Source organism: Notamacropus eugenii, chromosome 6 (assembly GCF_028372415.1).
Source record: "Notamacropus eugenii isolate mMacEug1 chromosome 6, mMacEug1.pri_v2, whole genome shotgun sequence".
Taxonomy (NCBI): domain Eukaryota; kingdom Metazoa; phylum Chordata; class Mammalia; order Diprotodontia; family Macropodidae; genus Notamacropus; species Notamacropus eugenii.
Genome location: NC_092877.1, coordinates 371,210,420 through 371,228,713, shown reverse-complemented (window position 1 = coordinate 371,228,713; position 18,294 = coordinate 371,210,420). Strand labels below are relative to the sequence as shown.

The 18,294-nt window shown below is 34.5% G+C and overlaps 1 pseudogene; it reads right to left on the bottom strand.

The window, feature by feature from the left end:
- Positions 1-628: 628 nt before the first annotated feature.
- LOC140512421 (uridine phosphorylase 1 pseudogene) lies at positions 629-1,455 on the bottom strand (annotated as a pseudogene).
- Positions 1,456-18,294: the final 16,839 nt, after the last annotated feature.

Here is an 18,294-nt window from a genome sequence, read left to right as displayed (position 1 = left end):
TAATAATAACATCCAAGATAATTCCAAAGAAATCATGATAGAAAATGTTGTTCTCCTCCAGAGAAAGAAGCAATGGAGTCTGAATGCAGATTGAAGCATGCTCTTTTTCACTTTCTTTGTCTTTTTGGGGGGGGAGTCTTTTCCCCCATAACATAACTAATAAGAAAATATTTTGCATAATTGCATATGTATAATCTATATCTTGCTTTCTTAAGAGGGGGAAGGGATGGAGAGAGAGAGAATTTAGAACTCAAAACTTTTTTTAAATGAATGCTTGAAATTGTTTTTCATGTAGTTGAAATAATATTATTCAAAAACTTTTAAAATAAAAAAGGGATGTGAGCTTAGTTCATTTTCAGTCTTTAAAATGTCTTCTTCCTTTAAACTGGAATGTAAACCTGGTGAATTTGCATAAAACCAAAATTTGTTGTGGGATAAAAGTTATTAACACCATTTCTTAAGCATGCAAGTAGAATAGACCTAAATTATTCTTTCAATCAATGAGGAGAGTCTTATGTAAGTACACAAGGTTTGAACACTGAGGATACATTTTTTAAGAACAAGTTATTTTCTCTTGATATTTGATTTACAAAGTGTTAGAGACAGTACAATTGGGATATATTTTAATTGGAGTCAATTATAGTAATATCTTAAAATGAAAAAAAAAAAACAAGATTTTTCATGCTTTTCCTCCAAGATTTTTCTTGACTAAGTATCCTACTAACTCCTGCGGTCTCTTTTGATACTCAACAAGCACCTAATATGAGTTGTTAATCTGATCTTCACTAAGAGAATTTAGAGAGTAACACACATGACAGCAGCTTTGATAGCACTAGCTTCACACATTGCTGCAAAAATGGAAGATTCCATCGCAATGTTTCTGATTCCCACATCATAAGTTGTCTATAAATATTCTTGTTTATCCTTGTCAGTATATGAGCAGAAAGCACCACCCACAGAATGTGACCTTCATAGAAGTCTAAGGTACACATGCTATTTCCCAAAACAGCATTAAACTCATTCATCTCCTTGCGTATGCAATTAATTCCTGATTTAGGTCATCATTGAACTCCATATTTTTCATTATGCATTTCCCAAAAAAAATTTGTTCAAATTCAGGCATAAAGCAAGAATCCATAGCTTTTCCAGTTAGCACTACTGAACCCTACACCTATTCCACCAAGTGCCAATGCAAATGACACCAATTTTTGAATACTTGGCATGATACAGTAACTTGATGAGTTCATGTAACATGATTCCAATGGAAAGAGCTCCCAACACATGGCCAACTGATAATACAGTTCCAATCTTCTACATGGCATAGCGGTCAGTTTCTTCATAAATTTTAGGATGGTCCATACTAGATTGTGCAAGTCCCAACTCTTCAATGACATAGCTAAAGAAAGCTTTCAGGAGTGGAGCAAAGATAGCAGAGTAGAAGTCCAAACCTACCATAACTCTCCCCCCAGATTCCTGTAAAATACCTGTAAAAATAACTCTAAACAAATTCTAGAGCAGCAGAATCCAGAAAACAACAGAGTGAAAGAGATTTGCAGCTGAATGCAGCCGAGAAGGCTGACAGGAAAGATCTATTGACACTGGGCTCAGAGTAGAGCACAGCCCATGGAGCGCAGCCCACCCTTGGCAGTGTAGCACAGACAGAACTTGAGTAGGATGCATGGCGTGAAATTCTGGGTGACAGTTGTGGTTCCCAGATTCCTCAACTCATAAACACCAGAGCCATCTTCAAAGGTCAGTGAGAAAGTTCTTTCTCTTGAGTGAGAAGAGAGCAGGGTCCTGCCCTAGCCCCAGCCCCCAGTGGCTAGAGACTCCATTTTTAGAGTCCTTGGCCTAAAAACCCTGGCGGAATTAAGTAAGTAACTGATTTGAATCTCAACTCTGAGTGGTGGCCCTGGGGTGAGAAAGAGCACTGTCTTGGTGCTGCTGGATGCAGTTATGGGGAAAGAAACTTACTCGCAGATCCTGGGCAGAAAAGATTGCAGTTACTCCCATACTAGAGCGAAGACCAGGAGAGGGGGATACTGCTCCCCCTTGACTGTGCCACCTTGGAGGAACTGAGAGCTTGCAAGTCCCTACAGTATACCCTCCATTTGACAAAGGACCCAAAACTCAAGTAACTGGCTGGGAAAATATCCAAAAAAGGGAAAAAATAAGACTATAGAAGGTCACTTTTTTGGTGACAAGTATTTTTCTCGATCCTTTCAGATTAGGAAGAACAAAGCATACCACTAGAGGAAGACATCAAAGTCAAGTCTTCTTCATTCCGAACCTCCAAAATAAATTTGTAATGGTCTCACGCCACGTAAGAGCTAAAAAGAGATTTTGAAAATCAAGTAAGAGAGGTGGAGGAAAACTTGAGATGAGAAATGAGAGCAATGGAAAAAAATCATGAAAAATGAGTCAACAGCTTGCTAAAGAAGACCCAAAAATGCTGAAAAAATGACACCTTTAAAAATATACTAACCCAAAAGGCAAAAGAGGTCCAAAAAGTCAATGAGGAGAAGAAAGATTTACAAAGCAGAATTAGTCAAATGGAAAAGGAGGTTCAAAATTCACTGAAGAAAATAGTCCTTTAAAAATTAGAATGCAGCAGATGGAAGACAATGACTTCATCAGAAATCAAGAAATTACAAAACAAAACCAAAAGAATGAGAAACTGAAGACAAGGTGAAATATCTCATTGGAAAAACAACTAACCTGGAAAAGAGATCCAGGAGAGAAAATTTAAAAATTATGGGGCCCTCTGAAAGCCATGATCAAAACAAAGAGTCCAGACATCATCTTTCATGAAATTATCGAGAAAAACTGCTCTGATATTCTAGAACAAGAGGGTAAAATAAATATTGAAACAATCCACCAATCACCTTTGGGAAGAGATTCAAAAAGAAAAACTCCTAGGAATATTGTAGCCAAATTCCAGAGTTCTCAGGTCAAGGAGAAAATACTGTGTGCAGACAGAAAGAAACAATTCGAGTACTGTGGAAATACAATCAGGATAACACAAGATCTAGAAGCTTCTACATTACAGGATCAAAGGGCTTGGAATATGATATTCCAGAATTCAAAGGAACTAGGATTAAAATCAAGAATCTCCTTCCCAGCAAAACTGAGTATAACACTTCAGGGGGGGAAAAGAACATTCAGTGAAATAGAGGACTTTCAAGCATTCTTGATGAAAAGACCAGAGCTGAATAGAAAATTTGACTTCCAAACACAAGAATCAAGGGAAATATGAAAAGATGAACAGGAAAGAGAAATCATAAGGTACTTACTAAAGTTGAACTGTTTACACTCCTACATGGAAAGATAACATTTGCAACTCTTGAGACTTTTCTCAGTATTTGAGTATATGGAGGTATTATGCACATATAGACAGAGGGCACAGGATGAGTTGAATCAGAAGGGATGATAACTAAAAAAATGAAATTAAGGGGTGAGAAAGGAATACATTGGAAAGAGAAAGGGGGAAATAGAATGGGGCAAACAATCTCTCATGAAAGAGGCAATAAAAAGTTTTTTCAGTGGAGGGGAAAAGGGGGAGATGAGAGGGAAAAAGTGAAGCTAACTCTCATCAAATTTGGCTTAAGGAGGGAATAACATACCCACTCAATTTGGCCTGAAAAATCTATCTTACACTACAAGAAAGTATGGGAGAAGGGGATAAGGTTTGAGGGTATGAGAGAAGGAGGGCAAAAGGAAGGAGGGAGTAATTAGAAGTAAACACTTTTGGGGATGGACAAGAACAAAAGACAGAATAGAATAAATGGGGGACAGGATAGGACAGAGGGAAATATAGTTAGTCTTTCACAACATGACTATTATGGAAGTCTTTTACATAACTGCACATGTATAGCCTGTATTCTTGCTTGCCTTCACAATGGGAATGTGTGTGGAGGGAGGAAGGGAGAGAAGCTGGGACTCAAAGATTTAGGATCAAATGTTGAGAACTGTTTTTGCATGCAACTGGGAAATAAGAAATATGAGTAATTTGGTATAGAAATCTATCTTGTCCTACAAGAAAAGAGAGAAGATGGGGATAAGGGAAGAGGGGTGGGATAGAAGAGAGGGTAGATTGGGGGAAAGGGGTAATCAGAAGGCATGGTGTCTTAGAGTGGCATAGGGGAGTGATGGGGAGAAATTCGGAACTCAGAATCTTGTGGTAAGAATGTTGAAAACTAGAAAGGAGCCAAGATGGCAGAGTAGGACAGAGCTGTAGAAGCTCTCCTCAGTAGCCCATAAAATACCTGTAAAAATGACTCTAAACAAATTCTAGAGCAGCAGAAGCCACAAAACGACAGAGTGAAAGATACTTCCTACGAAAGACAGCCTGGAACGCTGACAGGAAAAGTCTATTGCACCGAGTTTGGGGCACAGCACAGCCCAGTTTTGTCTGTTGCACTGGCAGGAACGACCTAGAGCAAGCCTCAGGGGGCAGAATCCCTGACAGCAGCTGCAGTTCCCAGATTGTTCAACCCACAAACGCCAAAGACAGCTTCAAAGGTCAGTAAGAAAGCTCTCTCACCTGGGTGAGAAGGGTACTAGGTCTGGCCCTGCCAGCAGCAGCAACTGCAGCAGTAGCGTCCATTTTGGAACCCTCAGCCTAAAGACTTTGGGGGAATTGAGCTGCTAATATGGGTCTCAGCCCTGAGTGGTGGTCCTGGGGTGAGAAAGAGTGCTGGTGGTGGAGCTGGTGGAGGTTCTGGAGAGGGAACACTGATGGCAGATCCTGAGCAAAATAGAATGCTTGCGGTTGCTCACAGACAAGAGCACAGCCCAGGAGAGGAGTAAACTCTTCCACCTTGTAAAAAGTTCTACCTTGGAGGAACTCAGAACTTGCAGGTCCCCAAAGTGTATCCTCCTCTTAACAAAGATCTCAAAAGTCAAGTAACTGACTGGAAAAATGCCCAAAAAATGGAAAAAAAAATAAGATTACAGAAGGTTACTTTCTTAGTGAACAGGTATTTTCTCCCAACATTTCAGATGAGGAAGAACAATGCATAGCATAAGAGAAAGACCTAAAAATCAAGGAATCTGCATCAAAAACTTCCAAAAAAATGTGCAATCATCTCAGGTCACGGAAGAGCTTCAAAAGGATTTTGAAAATCAAGGAAAAGAGGTGAAGAAAAATTGAGAAGAGAAATGAGAGAAATGCAAGAAAATGATGAAAAGTGAGTCAACACAAAATTCAGACTGAAAAATCTAACTTCCAATATGAAATTTCAATTCCAAATTCAAATATCAAATTGCAGTTCCATTTGATATTTGAATTCCAAATGATAATTTCCAGTTCCAATTCCAATTCCAAACCACAATTACAATCCAAATTCCATATTGCAATTCCAAATTTCGATTCCAAACTCCAATTCCAAGCACAAATTCCAATTGCAAAATCCATCCAAAACAAAATTACAATCCAAATTGCATATTGCAATTCCAAATCCAAATTCAAATTCTCAATTTGCAATTCCAATTCCACATTTCAACTCCAAATTCCACTTCCAATTACCACATTCAGAATTGCAATTCCAAAGTAAAATTCCAATTGGTTTTTCAAATTGCAATTCTACATTCAAAATTCCAGTTTAAAATTTAATTCCAATTTCTAAACTCCAAATTCCAATTCCAAATTTCAATTTCCAATTCCAATTCCAAATTCCAATTGCAAATTTCAACTCCAATTCAAAAATCCTAACTCACTTCTAAATTTCTATTCCAGTTGCAAATAAGCATTTAAATTCCAAATTCCAATTGCAAATTCCAATTGCAAATTCTACATTCCAACTACAATTCCAAATTTCTGTTTAAGTTCCAAATTTCTATTCCTGGTCTAAATAAACATGCCAATTCCAAATACAAATTCAAACTAAAACTTCCACTTCCAGTATCAAATTTTGATTTCAAATTCAATTTCAGATTTCAAATTACAATTCCATATTCCAAATTTGTAATCCAAATGACAACCACCAATTCCAAATTACGAATTCAAATTCAAATTCCTAAGTCAAAATTAGAACTCCAATTCCAAATTCCTATTTCAGTTCCAAATTCCTATTCCAGCCACAAATTAAAAATTCCTACTCCTATTCCAAATTCCAGTTCCTAATTGTAAATACAAATAACGATTCCAAATTTCAACTCCAAATTCCAATACTAAATTTTAATTCCAACTCCAAATGATAATTCCAACAAAATAACAATCCACATTCCATATTCCAATTCCAAATTGCAACTCCAAATTGGAATCCCAAATCCGAATTCCAGATTCCAATGGGAAGTTACAATTGCAAATTCCAAACCAAAATTGCAGTCCAGATTCCTTATTCGAATTTGAAATTTCAATTTCAGTTGCAAATTCCAATTCCAAATTCTAATTCTTTTTGTTGCTTTTTAGTGTTTATTACTTTTAGATGCTTATTTATTTATTTTTAATTTCCAACATTCATTTCCACAAAATTTTGAGTTCCAAATTTTCTCTCCATGTCTTCCCTTCTTCCACCTCAAAATGCCATGCATTCTGATTACCCTTTCCCTCAGTCAGCCCTCCCTTCTTCCAACTCTCCTTTCCCTTATTCCCATTTTGTCTCTTCTCTTGTAGAGCAAGATAAATTTCTATACCCCATTAACTGCATTTCTTATTGCCTAGTTGTATGCAAAAACAATTCTCAACATTTATTCCTAAAACTTTGAGTTCCAGCTCCTCTTCCTTCCTCCCTCCCCACCCATCCCTACTGAGAAGGCAAGCAATTCAATATAGGTTATATATGTGTAGTTTTGAAAGCAACTTCCATAATGGTCATGTTGTGAAAGACTAACTATATTTCCTTCCATACTATCCTGCCCCCCATTTATTCTATTCTCTCTTTTCACTTTGTCCCTCCCCCAAAGCGTTTACTTCTAATTTATTCCTCATCCTATTTAGCCTCCCTTCCACCATCCCCCCACCCTGTTATCTCCTTTTTGCCTATGTTCCGGTAGTATAAGATAGATTTTCATACCAAATCGAGTGAGCATGTCATTCCTTCCTTAAGCCAAATGTGATGACAGTAAGCTTCACTTTTTCTCTCTCACCTCCCTTCTTTTTCATTCCATTGAAAAAGCTTTTTCTCATCTCTTTTATGAGAGATAATTTGCCCTATTCCATTTCTCCCTTTCTCCTCTCAATATGTACTCTCTCACCCCATAACTTTATTTTTTTTAGATATGATCCCTTCCTATTCAATTAAACCTGAGCTCTCTGTATGTATATGTGTGTGTGAGCATAATCCCTCCAACTACTCAAATACCAAGAAAAGTTTCAAAAGCTACAAATATTATCTTTCCATGTACAATGTAAACAGTTCAACTTTAGTAAATCCCTTACGATTTCTCTTTCTTGTTTACCTTTTCGTGTTTCTCTGGATTCTTACGTTTGAAAGTCAAATTTGTAGCTCTGGTGTTTTCATCAAGCATGCTTGAAAGTCCTCTATTTCATTGAATAATCATTATTCCCTGAAGTATTATACTCAGTTTTGTTGGGTAGGTGATTCTTGGTTTTAAACCTAATTCCTTTGACTTCTGTCATATCATATTCCAAGCCCTTCGATCTTTTCATGTAGAAGCTGCTAGATCTTGTGTTATCTTAATTGTATTTTCACAATACTCAAATTGTTTCTTTCTGGGTGCTTGCAATACTTTCTCCTTGACTTGGGAACTCTGGAATTTGGCTACAATATTCCTACTAGTTTCTCTTTTCGGTTGTCTTTCAGGAGGTTTTTGTTGGATTCTTTCTATGTTTACTTTGCCCTCTGATTCTAGAATATCAAGGCAATTTTCCTTGTTAATTTCATTAAAGATGATGTCTAGGCTCTTTTTTTGATCAAGGCTTTCAGTTAGTCCCTTAATTTTTAAATTGTCTGTCCTGAATCTATTTTCTAGGTCAGTTGTTTTTTCCACCAATGAGATATTTCACATTATCTTCCATTTTTTCCAATTTCCAATCACAATTCCAAATTTTAATTCATTATTCAAATCCACATATTCAAATTCCAAATTCAAATTTCATCAGAAAACACAATCACCATCCAAATTCCATATTAAAATTCATAATTCCAAAGTCCAATTCCAATTTCAAATTCCACTTCAAAACACAATTACCATACAAATTACATATTAAAATTCCAAATTTCAAATGCTAATTCTAAATTGAAATTCCAAATTTTACTTCTAAATTCCAATTCAAAACATTATTATAATCCAAATTCTGTAATTAAATTTGATATTCTAAATTCCAATATCAGATTCTAATTCCAAATTCCAGTTTCAAAATAGAAAGATAAATTCATACTCCAAGTTCCACTTCCAAAATCCAATTCAAAAGACAATTGCCATCCAAATTCCATAGTAAAATTCAAAATTCCAAATTCTCATTCCAAATTCACATTCAAAATTCAAATTCCATTTCTGAATTCCAATTCTGAATACTATTCAAAATTCTAAAGCACAGTTCCAAATTCCAGTTCCTAATTCCAGAGTCAAATTCCAACTCTGAATTCTAAATTGAAACTCCAATTCCAAATCCTTCTTTCAGTTCCAAGTTTTTACTCCACTTCCAAATTGATAATTGTAATTCCAATTGCAAATCCAAATTCCAATTCCAAATTTCAATTCAAAACACAATTACTATCAAAATTCCATATCAAATTTAAAATTCCAAATTCGAATTCCAAACTCTAATTCCAATTCCAATTCTGAATTCTAAATTGAAACTCCAATTCCAAATCCCTCTTTCAATTCCAAGTTTCTACTCCACTTCCAAAAGGAAAATTGTGATTCCAGTTGCAAATCCAAATTACAATTCCAAATTACAATTCAAAACACAATTACCATCCAAATTCCATACTAAAATTTAAAGTTCCTGTTCCTATTCTAAATTCCAATTCATAACACAATTACAATCTGAATTCTATATTATAAATCAAAATTCCAACTTCCCTTTTTGAATTCAAGTAACGAATTTCAAATTCCTACTCAAAATTCCAATACCATATTACATTTCCAAATTCCAGTTCAAAACAAAATATCCATTCAAATTCAATATTTAAAATGGAAATATCAAATTCCAAATTCCTTTGGCAAATTTCAATTCCAAATTCCAATTCTGGTGTCAAATTCAAATTCCAAATCCAAATTACAATTTTGAAATACAAATCCCAACTCCAAATTCCAATTTCAAAATTAAATTCAAAGCACAACTGCCATCCAAATTCCATGTCAAAATTCGAAATTCCAAATTTGAATTGAAAATTCCAACTCCAAATTTCAATGATGAATTCCAACTCCAAATTCCAATTCCACAATTCAATGCAAAACAAAATTACCACCCAAATTCCATATTACAATTTGAAATGCTTAAGTACAATTCCAAATTCCATTTCCAAATTCCAAATACAAATTGCAAATTGCAATTCAAAACATAATTACCTTCCAAATTTCATATTAAAATTCCCAATTGGAATTCTAAATTGAAATTCCAAATTCCAATTCTAAATTCCAAATTCCAGTTCAAAACTCAGATTCCAAATTCCAATTCAAAACAGAATCACCATCCAAATTCCATATGAAAATTTGAAATTCCAATTCCAAATTTCAATTCAAAACAAAATTACCATCCAAATTCCATATTACAACTCAAAATTCCAAATTCTAACTTCCATTTCTGAATTCAAATAACAAATTCCAATTTCAAATTCCTACTCAAAATTAGAATTACAGATTCCAATTCTGAATTCCATAATCAAATTCCAACTCTGAATTCAAAAGTTCAATTCCAGTTCTAAATTCCTATTTCTCTTCCAGTTTCAAATTGAAAATTGCAATCCAAATTCCAAATTCCAATTCCAAATTCCAACTCCAAATTCCTACTTAGAATTAAAATATCAAATTCCAATTCCAAATTTGAATTCCAAATGCCAATCCAAATTCCTATTCAAACACAATTACCATCCAAATTCCGCATTACAAACTGAAATTCCAAATTTCAAATTCCAATTCCAAATTGCAATTCAAATTTGCAATTCCAAATTCCCATCTCAAATTCCAATTCCAAATTCCAATGCAAAAATACAACTGCAAATTCCACTACTGAATTACTATTCAAAATCAAAATTATAACCCATGTTCTATATTCATATTCCAATTTCCAACTTCAAATTGCCATGTCAAATGCAAATTCCTATTTCCTTTCCAAATTCCTATTCCACTTCCAAGTTAACAATTCCAATTTAGATTTCAACATATAATTCCAAATTAGAATGATAAGTTCCAACTCCAAATTACAATACCTAGTGCCAATTCAAAATTTCAGTTCAAGACAAAATTACAATCCAAATTCCATATTGCAATTTAAAATTTCTAATTCCAATTGCAAATTTTAATTCCAAATCCAAATTCCTATTTCAAATTCTAATTTCAACTTCCAATTTCAAAATGCCAATTTCAAACTACATTTCCAAATTCTAACCACAAATTCCAATTGCAAATCAAAGTTGTGATCCAAACTCCATATTGCAATTCCAAATTCCAATTTCAAAGTCCACAAACAAATTCCAACTCCAAATTCCAATTCAAACTTCCAATTCAAAATTACAATAACAAATTCCAATTTAGAATTTCAACTTCAATTCCAATTTCAAAATTCCAATTCTGAATTCTACTTTCAAATTTCATTTCCAAACCCAAAGTGCAATCAAATTCTTCATTACAATTACAAATTCCAATTTCAAATTCAATTTTCAAATTCCAACTCCAAATTCCAATTCTAAATTCCAATTCAAAACAGTTTCCATATAAATTGCATATTACAAATTCCAATTGCAAATTTCTACTCAAAATTCCAATACCACACTAAAATTCCAATTCTATATTCCAACTCAAAACTTAATTACTTTCCAAATTTCATGTTACAAATTGAAACTCCAAATTTCATATACCAATTACAAATGAGAAATTCAAATTCGAAATCCAAACTCCAATACCAAATTCCTATTCCAAATTCCAATTCAAAACATATTTACTTTCCAAATTCCGTATTAAAATTTGAAATTCCAATTCTAAATTCTAATCCCAAATTCCAATTTCAAATTCCAAATTTCTTTTTTTATTTTTTATTTAACTTTTAACATTCATTTTCACAAAATTTTGCGTTCCAAATTTTCTCCCCTTTTGTCCACTTCCCCCACCCCAAAACACCGATCATTCTAATTGCCCCTATCACCAATCTGCTCTCTCTTCTATCATCCCTCTCTGCCCTTGTCTCCATCTTCTCTTTTGTTCTGTAGGGCCAGATAACTTTCTATACCCCTTTACCTGTATTTCTTGTTTCCCACAGGGCCAAACAACCCTCTACACCCCCTCACCTGCACTTCTTATTTCCTAGTGGCAAGAACAGTACTCGACAGTTGTTCCTAAAACTTTGAGTTCCAACTTCTCTTCCTCCTTCCCTCCCCACCCCTTCCCTTTGGAAAGCAAGCAATTGAATATAGGCCATATCTATGTAGTTTTGGAAATGACTTCCCTAATAGTCGTGTTGTATCAGACTAACTATATTTCGCTCCATCCTATCCTGTCCCCCATTACTTCTATTCTCTCTTTTGATCCTGTCCCTCCCCATGAGTGTCGACCTCAGATTGCTCCCTCCTCCTCATGCCCTCACTTCCATCATCCCCCCCACCCTGCTTATCCCCTTATCCCCCACTTTCCTGTATTGTAAGATAGGTTTTCATACCAAAATGAGGGTGCATTTTATTCCTTCCTTTAGTGGAATGTGATGAGAGTAAACTTCATGTTTTTCTCTCACCTCCCCTCTTTTTCCCTCCACTGAAAAGTCTTTTGCTTGCCTCTTTTATGAGAGATAATTTGCCCCATTCCATTTCTCCCTTTCTCCTCCCAATATATTTCTCTCTCACTGCTTGATTTCATTTTTTTAAGATATGATCCCATCCTCTTCAATTCACTCTGTGCACTCTGTCTCTATGTGTGTGTGTGTGTGTGTGTATGTGTGTGTGTGTGTGTGTGTGTGTGTGTGTGTAATCCCACCAACTACCCAGATACTGAAAAGTTTCAAGAGTTACTAATATTGTCTTTCCATGTAGGAATGTAAACAGTTCAACTTTAGTAAGTCCCTTATGACTTTTCTTTGCTGTTTACCTTTTCATGCTTCTCTTCATTCTTGTGTTTGAAAGTCAAATTTTCTTTTCAGCTCTGGTCTTTTCATCAAGAATGCTTGAAAGTCCTCTATTTCATTGAAAGACCAATTTTTCCCCTAAAGTATTATACTCAGTTTTGCTGGGTAGGTGATTCTTGGTTGTAGTCCTAGTTCCTTTGACTTCTGGAATATCATATTCCACGCCCTGAGATCCCTTAATGTAGAAGATGCTAGATCTTGTGTTGTCCTGATTGTATTTCCACAATACTTGAATTGTTTCTTTCTAGTTCCTTGCAATATTTTCTCCTTGACCTGGGAACTCTGGAATTTGGCCACAATGTTCCTTGGAGTTTCTCTTTTTGGATCTCTTTCAGGTGGTGATCTGTGGATTCCTTGAATACTTATTTTGCCCTCTGGTTCTAGAATCTCAGGGCAGTTTTCCTTGATAATTTCATGAAAGATGATGTCTAGGCTCTTTTTTTGATCATGGCTTTCAGGTAGTCCCATAATTTTTAAATTGTCTCTCCTGGATCTATTTTCTAGGTCAGTTGTTTTTCCAATGAGATATTTCACATTATCTTCCATTTTTTCATTCTTTTGGTTTTGTTTTATGATTTCTTGGTTTCTCATAAAGTCATTGGCCTCCATCTGTTCCATTCTAATTTTGAAAGAACTATTTTCTTCAGCGAGCTTTTGAACCTCCTTTTCCATTTGGCTAATTCTGCTTTTGAAAGCATTCTTCTCCTCATTGGCTTTTTGAACCTCTTTTGCCAGTTGTTAGCCTATTTTTCAAGGTGTTATTTTCTTCAGCATTTTTTTGGGTCTCCTTTAGCAGGGTGTTGACCTGCTTTTCATGCTTTACTTGCATCTCTCTCATTTCTCTTCCCTGTTTTTCCTCCACCTCTCTAACTTGATTTTCAAAATCCTTTTTGAGCTCTTCCATGGCCTGAGCCCATTGGGTGGGCTGAGATACAGAAGCCTTGACTTCTGTGTCTTTCCCTGATGGTAAGCATTGTTCTTCCTTATCAGAAATGAAGGGAGGAAATGCCTGTTCCCCAAGAAAGTAACTTTCTATAGTCTTATTTTTTTCCCTTTTCTGGGCATTTTCCCAGCCAGTGACGACTTCTAAGTGTCCTCTCCACACCCACTTTGCCTCCAGATCCTCGCAGCCAGCACTTGGGGTCTGAGATTCAAATGCTGCTTCCCAGCCTCAGGGCCTTTAGTGGGGGCCAGGCTGCTATTCAGTGTGAGATTAAGTTCAGGTGCTCAGGTTGGGGACAGGGCTGCCTCACGGGGCTCAGTTTCCTCAGGGGGTTTATGCAGAGACCTTCAACAATGGATGCAAGCTTCTACCTGCTTGGGGAGCCCCAGTCTGCTCCCACCTCCGCTGCTGCCTCCCGAGGGGCCCTGAGTTGTGGGGTCACCCCACTCCTCTCTTTGCAAGCCAAGAAGACCCTCTCACCAACCTTTGGGTCCCGTGGGTGGAGGGACCTGTGCAGCTGCTGGAGATTCCATCCCTGAAGCCTGCTCTGATCTGCTCCTCTCAGTGCCGCGTGGCCAAGGCACGGCTGTGCTCAGCTCCAGGTCTGGGGGTGACAGACCTTTTGCGAGAGGTTTTCAGGGCTCTCTGGAACAGAAATCTCCTCTGCTCCGTTGTTCTATGGCTTCTGCTGCTCCAGAATTTGTTGGGAGTTCTTTTTTACAGATATTTTATGGGCTGTGGGTTCAGAGCTAGTGTATGTGTGTCTTTCTGCTCTGCCATCTTGGCTCTGTAGCTCAAATTCCAAATTTCTATTCCAAATTTCAATTCCAGTTCCTAATGACATTTCCAAATTCCAACTCTAATTCCAAATTTTAGTTGCAAATTTGAACTCCAAATTCCAATTCCAAACCAAAATTGCAATCAAAACTTCATATTACATTTCAAATTACAAATTCCAATTACAAATTTCAAATCTAAATTCCAATGGCAAATTGCAACTCAAAATTTCAATTCCAATTTACATCACAATAACCATCCAAATTCCATATTACAATTTGAAATTCCAAATTTCAATTCCAAATTCGAACTCAAAATTTCAGTACCAAATTGCAATTCCAATTCCAAATTCCAATTGCAAACCAAATTATTCAAATTCCATATTTCAGTTACAAATTCTAAATTCCAAATGCAAATTCCAATTCCAAACTGAAATTACAATTCGAATTCCGTATTACAATTCCAAATTACAATTCTAAATTCTAATGTCAAATTCCCATTCAAATTCCAAATTCAAATTCATTACCAAATTCCAAATTCCTACTCCATTGCCAAATTCATAATTGAGATCCAAATTTCTATTTCAGTTCCAAATAAACATTAAAATTTCATATTCCAAAAGCAATTCCAAATTCCCATTCTAAATTACGCATTGCATTTCTAATTTCAAATTCCAATTTCAATTCCAAATTTCAAATCCAATTTTCAAATAATGATTTCAAAATTCCATTTACAAGTTCCAGGTTCAATTCCAAAATCAATTTCCAATTCAAAATTCTAATTCTCAATTCTAATGACAAATTCAAGCCCCAAATTCCAAAAGCAAATTCCAATTCAAAACAAAATTGCCATACAAATTCTATATTAAAATTCAAAATTCCAATTCCATATTCCAAATTGTGTTTTCAAATTTTAATTCCAAATTCCAACATTCAATTCCAAATTAAAATTTCAAAATTCCAATTCCACATTACAAACTCATATTCAAATTTCAAATTCAAACTCCAATGCCAAATTTCTATTTCAGATCAAAATTTCTATTCCATTTCCAAATAAACATTCCAATTCCAATTTCCAATTCCAGTTCCAAATTCCTAACTCAAATTCCAGTTCAAAATCCAATGAAAAATTTCAATTGCAATTTGCAAAAGCAAATTCCAATTTCAAATTCCAACTCCAAACCAAAATTGCAATCCTAATTCCATATTTGAATTACAAATTCTAAATTCCAATTTTCAATTCCAAATTCAATTCCACTTTCAATGTTCAAATTCAAATTCCATTTCCAAATTCCAATTTCAAATTTTACATTCAAGCTACAATTCCAAATTCCTGTTTCAGTTCCAAATCCCTAATCCAGTTCCAAATTAAAAACTCCAACCCAGATTCCAAATTGAAATTTCAATTACAAATTCCAATAACAAATTCAAACACCAAATTCCAAAATTAAATTTCCAATCCAAATTCAAATTGCAAACAAAATTCCATACAAATTCCTCATTACAATTAGAAATTCAAAATTCTAATTCAATATTCCAAGTTACAATTCAAAATTTTATTTCCAAATTCCAAAATTAAATGCCATATTCAATTTTCAAATCCAAATTTCAATTGAAAATTCTACATTCAAGCCACAACTCCAAAGTCCTGTTTCAGTTCCAAATTCCTAATCCAATTGCAAATTTAAAACTCCAATTCATATTCCAAATTACAATTACAGTTAAAATTTACAAGTTTGAAATTCCAATTCCAATTTTAATTCCAAATTTGAATTCAAAACAAAATTCCATACTACAAGTAGAAATTCCAAATTCTAATTCAATATTCCAAATTGCAATTCAAAATTTCATTTGCAAATTCCACATTCCAAATTCAAATTTCAGTTCCAAATTCAAATTTAGCAATTCCAAGTCTAAATGCCAATTTCTGTTCCAAATTCAAATTTCAATTCCAAATTCCTATTCCAAACTCCAATTCCAAATTCTTATTCCAAATTAAAATGTATATTTAAATTCCAATTTCAACTCCAATGCCAAATTTCTAATACAAACTCAAATTTCCATTCCAGCTACAAATAGACATTCATATTTCAAATTCTAATTCTAATTCCAACTTCCTAGTACAAATTCCTAATTCAAGTTGCAATTCCAAATTCCAATGAAAAATTTCAATGACAATTTGCAAAACCAAATTCCAATTCCAAATTGCAATTCCAAAGCAAATACACAATCCACATTTCATATTTCAGCTCCAGATTCTGCATTCCAATTACAAATTCCAATTACAAATTGCAAATTCAATTCCAAATTCCAATTTCAATTCCAATTCAACCCAAAATTCCATCCAAATTCTATATTAAAATTAGAAATTCCAAGTTGCAATTCAATATTCCAAATTGTAATTCGAAGTGCTAAAATTCAATTCCAAATTAAAATTTTGAATCTCTAAATCAAAAGTCCAATTCCAAATTCTAAGTCCAAATTCATATTCAAATTTCAGTTCCAAATTCCAATTCCAAATTCTAATTACAAATTCATATTCAAATTCCAAATTCCAACTCCAGTTCCAAATTCAGATCCAATTTTCTATTACAATTACAAATAAACATTGAAATTCCAATTACAAATTCCTAATTCAAATTGCAATTCAAAATTCCAATCAGAAATTCCAATTCCAAACAAAAACCACAATTTGAATTCCTTATTCCAACTCGAAATTCCACTTTCAATTCAAAATTCAAAATTTCAATTCAAAATTACAATTGAACATTCTACATTCGAGCTACAATTCCAAATTCCTTATCCAGTTCCAAATTAAAAACTCCAATTCAGACTCCAAATTCCAACTACAATTACCAATTACAATTTTGAAATTCAAAATTCCAATTCCAAATCCAAATATCAATTCCAAATCAAAATAAAATACAAATTTCATATTTCCATTACAAATTTCAAATTCCAGTTCCAAATTTCAATTCCATTTCCAAATTCCAACTCCTAATTCAAATTTCAAATTAAAATGAAAAGTTCCAATAACAATTTTCAAAACAAAATACTGATTCCAAATTCCAATTGCAAACAAAAATTACAATTCGAATTCCACATTCCAATTTTAAATTTCAATTTCAATTCAGAATTCCAAATTTCAATTCCAGATCCAAATTAAAATGTTTAAATTCCAATTTCAAATTCCAAATTCAAATTTCCAATTCCAAAACCAAATTCCAATTCCAAATTCCAATGCAAAACAAAATTATCATCCAAATTCCATATTACAGTTCAAAATTCCACATTTCCATTCAGTATTCCAAATTACAATTCCAATTACCATTTTCAAATTCCAAAATTCAATTCCAAATTCAAATTTCAATTCCAAATTCAAATTTTGAAATTCCAAACAGAAATTGATTTCCAAATATCAATTCCAAATTCCAGTTCCAAATGCGAAATTCCAATTCCAAATCAAAATTCCTAGCTCAAATTCCAATTCCAATCACAAATTCCAACTCTAAATTTCAATACCAAATTCCAATTCCAAAACAATATTACAATCCAAATTCCATATTCTAATTGCAAATTCCAATTTCAAATAACAAATTCTAATTTCAAATTCCAAATTCAGTTTCCAATAGCAATTCAAATTTCATCTCTAAATTCCAAACTCCAATTCTAATTCTGAATTCTAAGTCCCAAATTCAAATTCAATATTCCAACTCCAATTCCAAATTCCTAAATCAGTTCCAAATTCCTAATCCAGTTCCAAATAAAAATTTCTGACTGCAAATTCCAAATTCCAATTCCAATTTCCAGATTCCAATTCCAAATTCCAAGTCTAATTTCCTAATTCAAATTCCAATCCTAAATTCCAAATTCCAATGACAAATTCCAAACCAAAATTCCCCTGGAGGAATTGATCAGCTGATCTGGATCTTAGCCCTGAATGACTCACGTAGGTTGAGTAAGAGTGCTGGCAGTGGAGCTGGGAATGGCTCTGGAGAGGGAACCCTACTGGCATATTCTGGGCAAAACAGAGTGCTTGAGTTTGCTCCCAGTCCAGAGCACAGGCCAGGAGATGAGTAAACTCCTCTCCCTTGACAGTGACACCTTGGAAGAAGTAAGAACCTACAGGTCCCCAGAGTATACCCCCCTCTTGACAAAGGACTGAAAAGTTTAGGAACCGGCTGGGAAAATGTCAAAAAAAAAGGGGGGGGGAGGGACAAAATAAGACTATAGAGAACTACTTTCTTGGTGAACAGGTATTTTCTTCTACTCTTTCAGATGAGGAAGACCAACGCATTCCTTGGGGTCACAGCCAAGAGGACAGAGAAGGACAC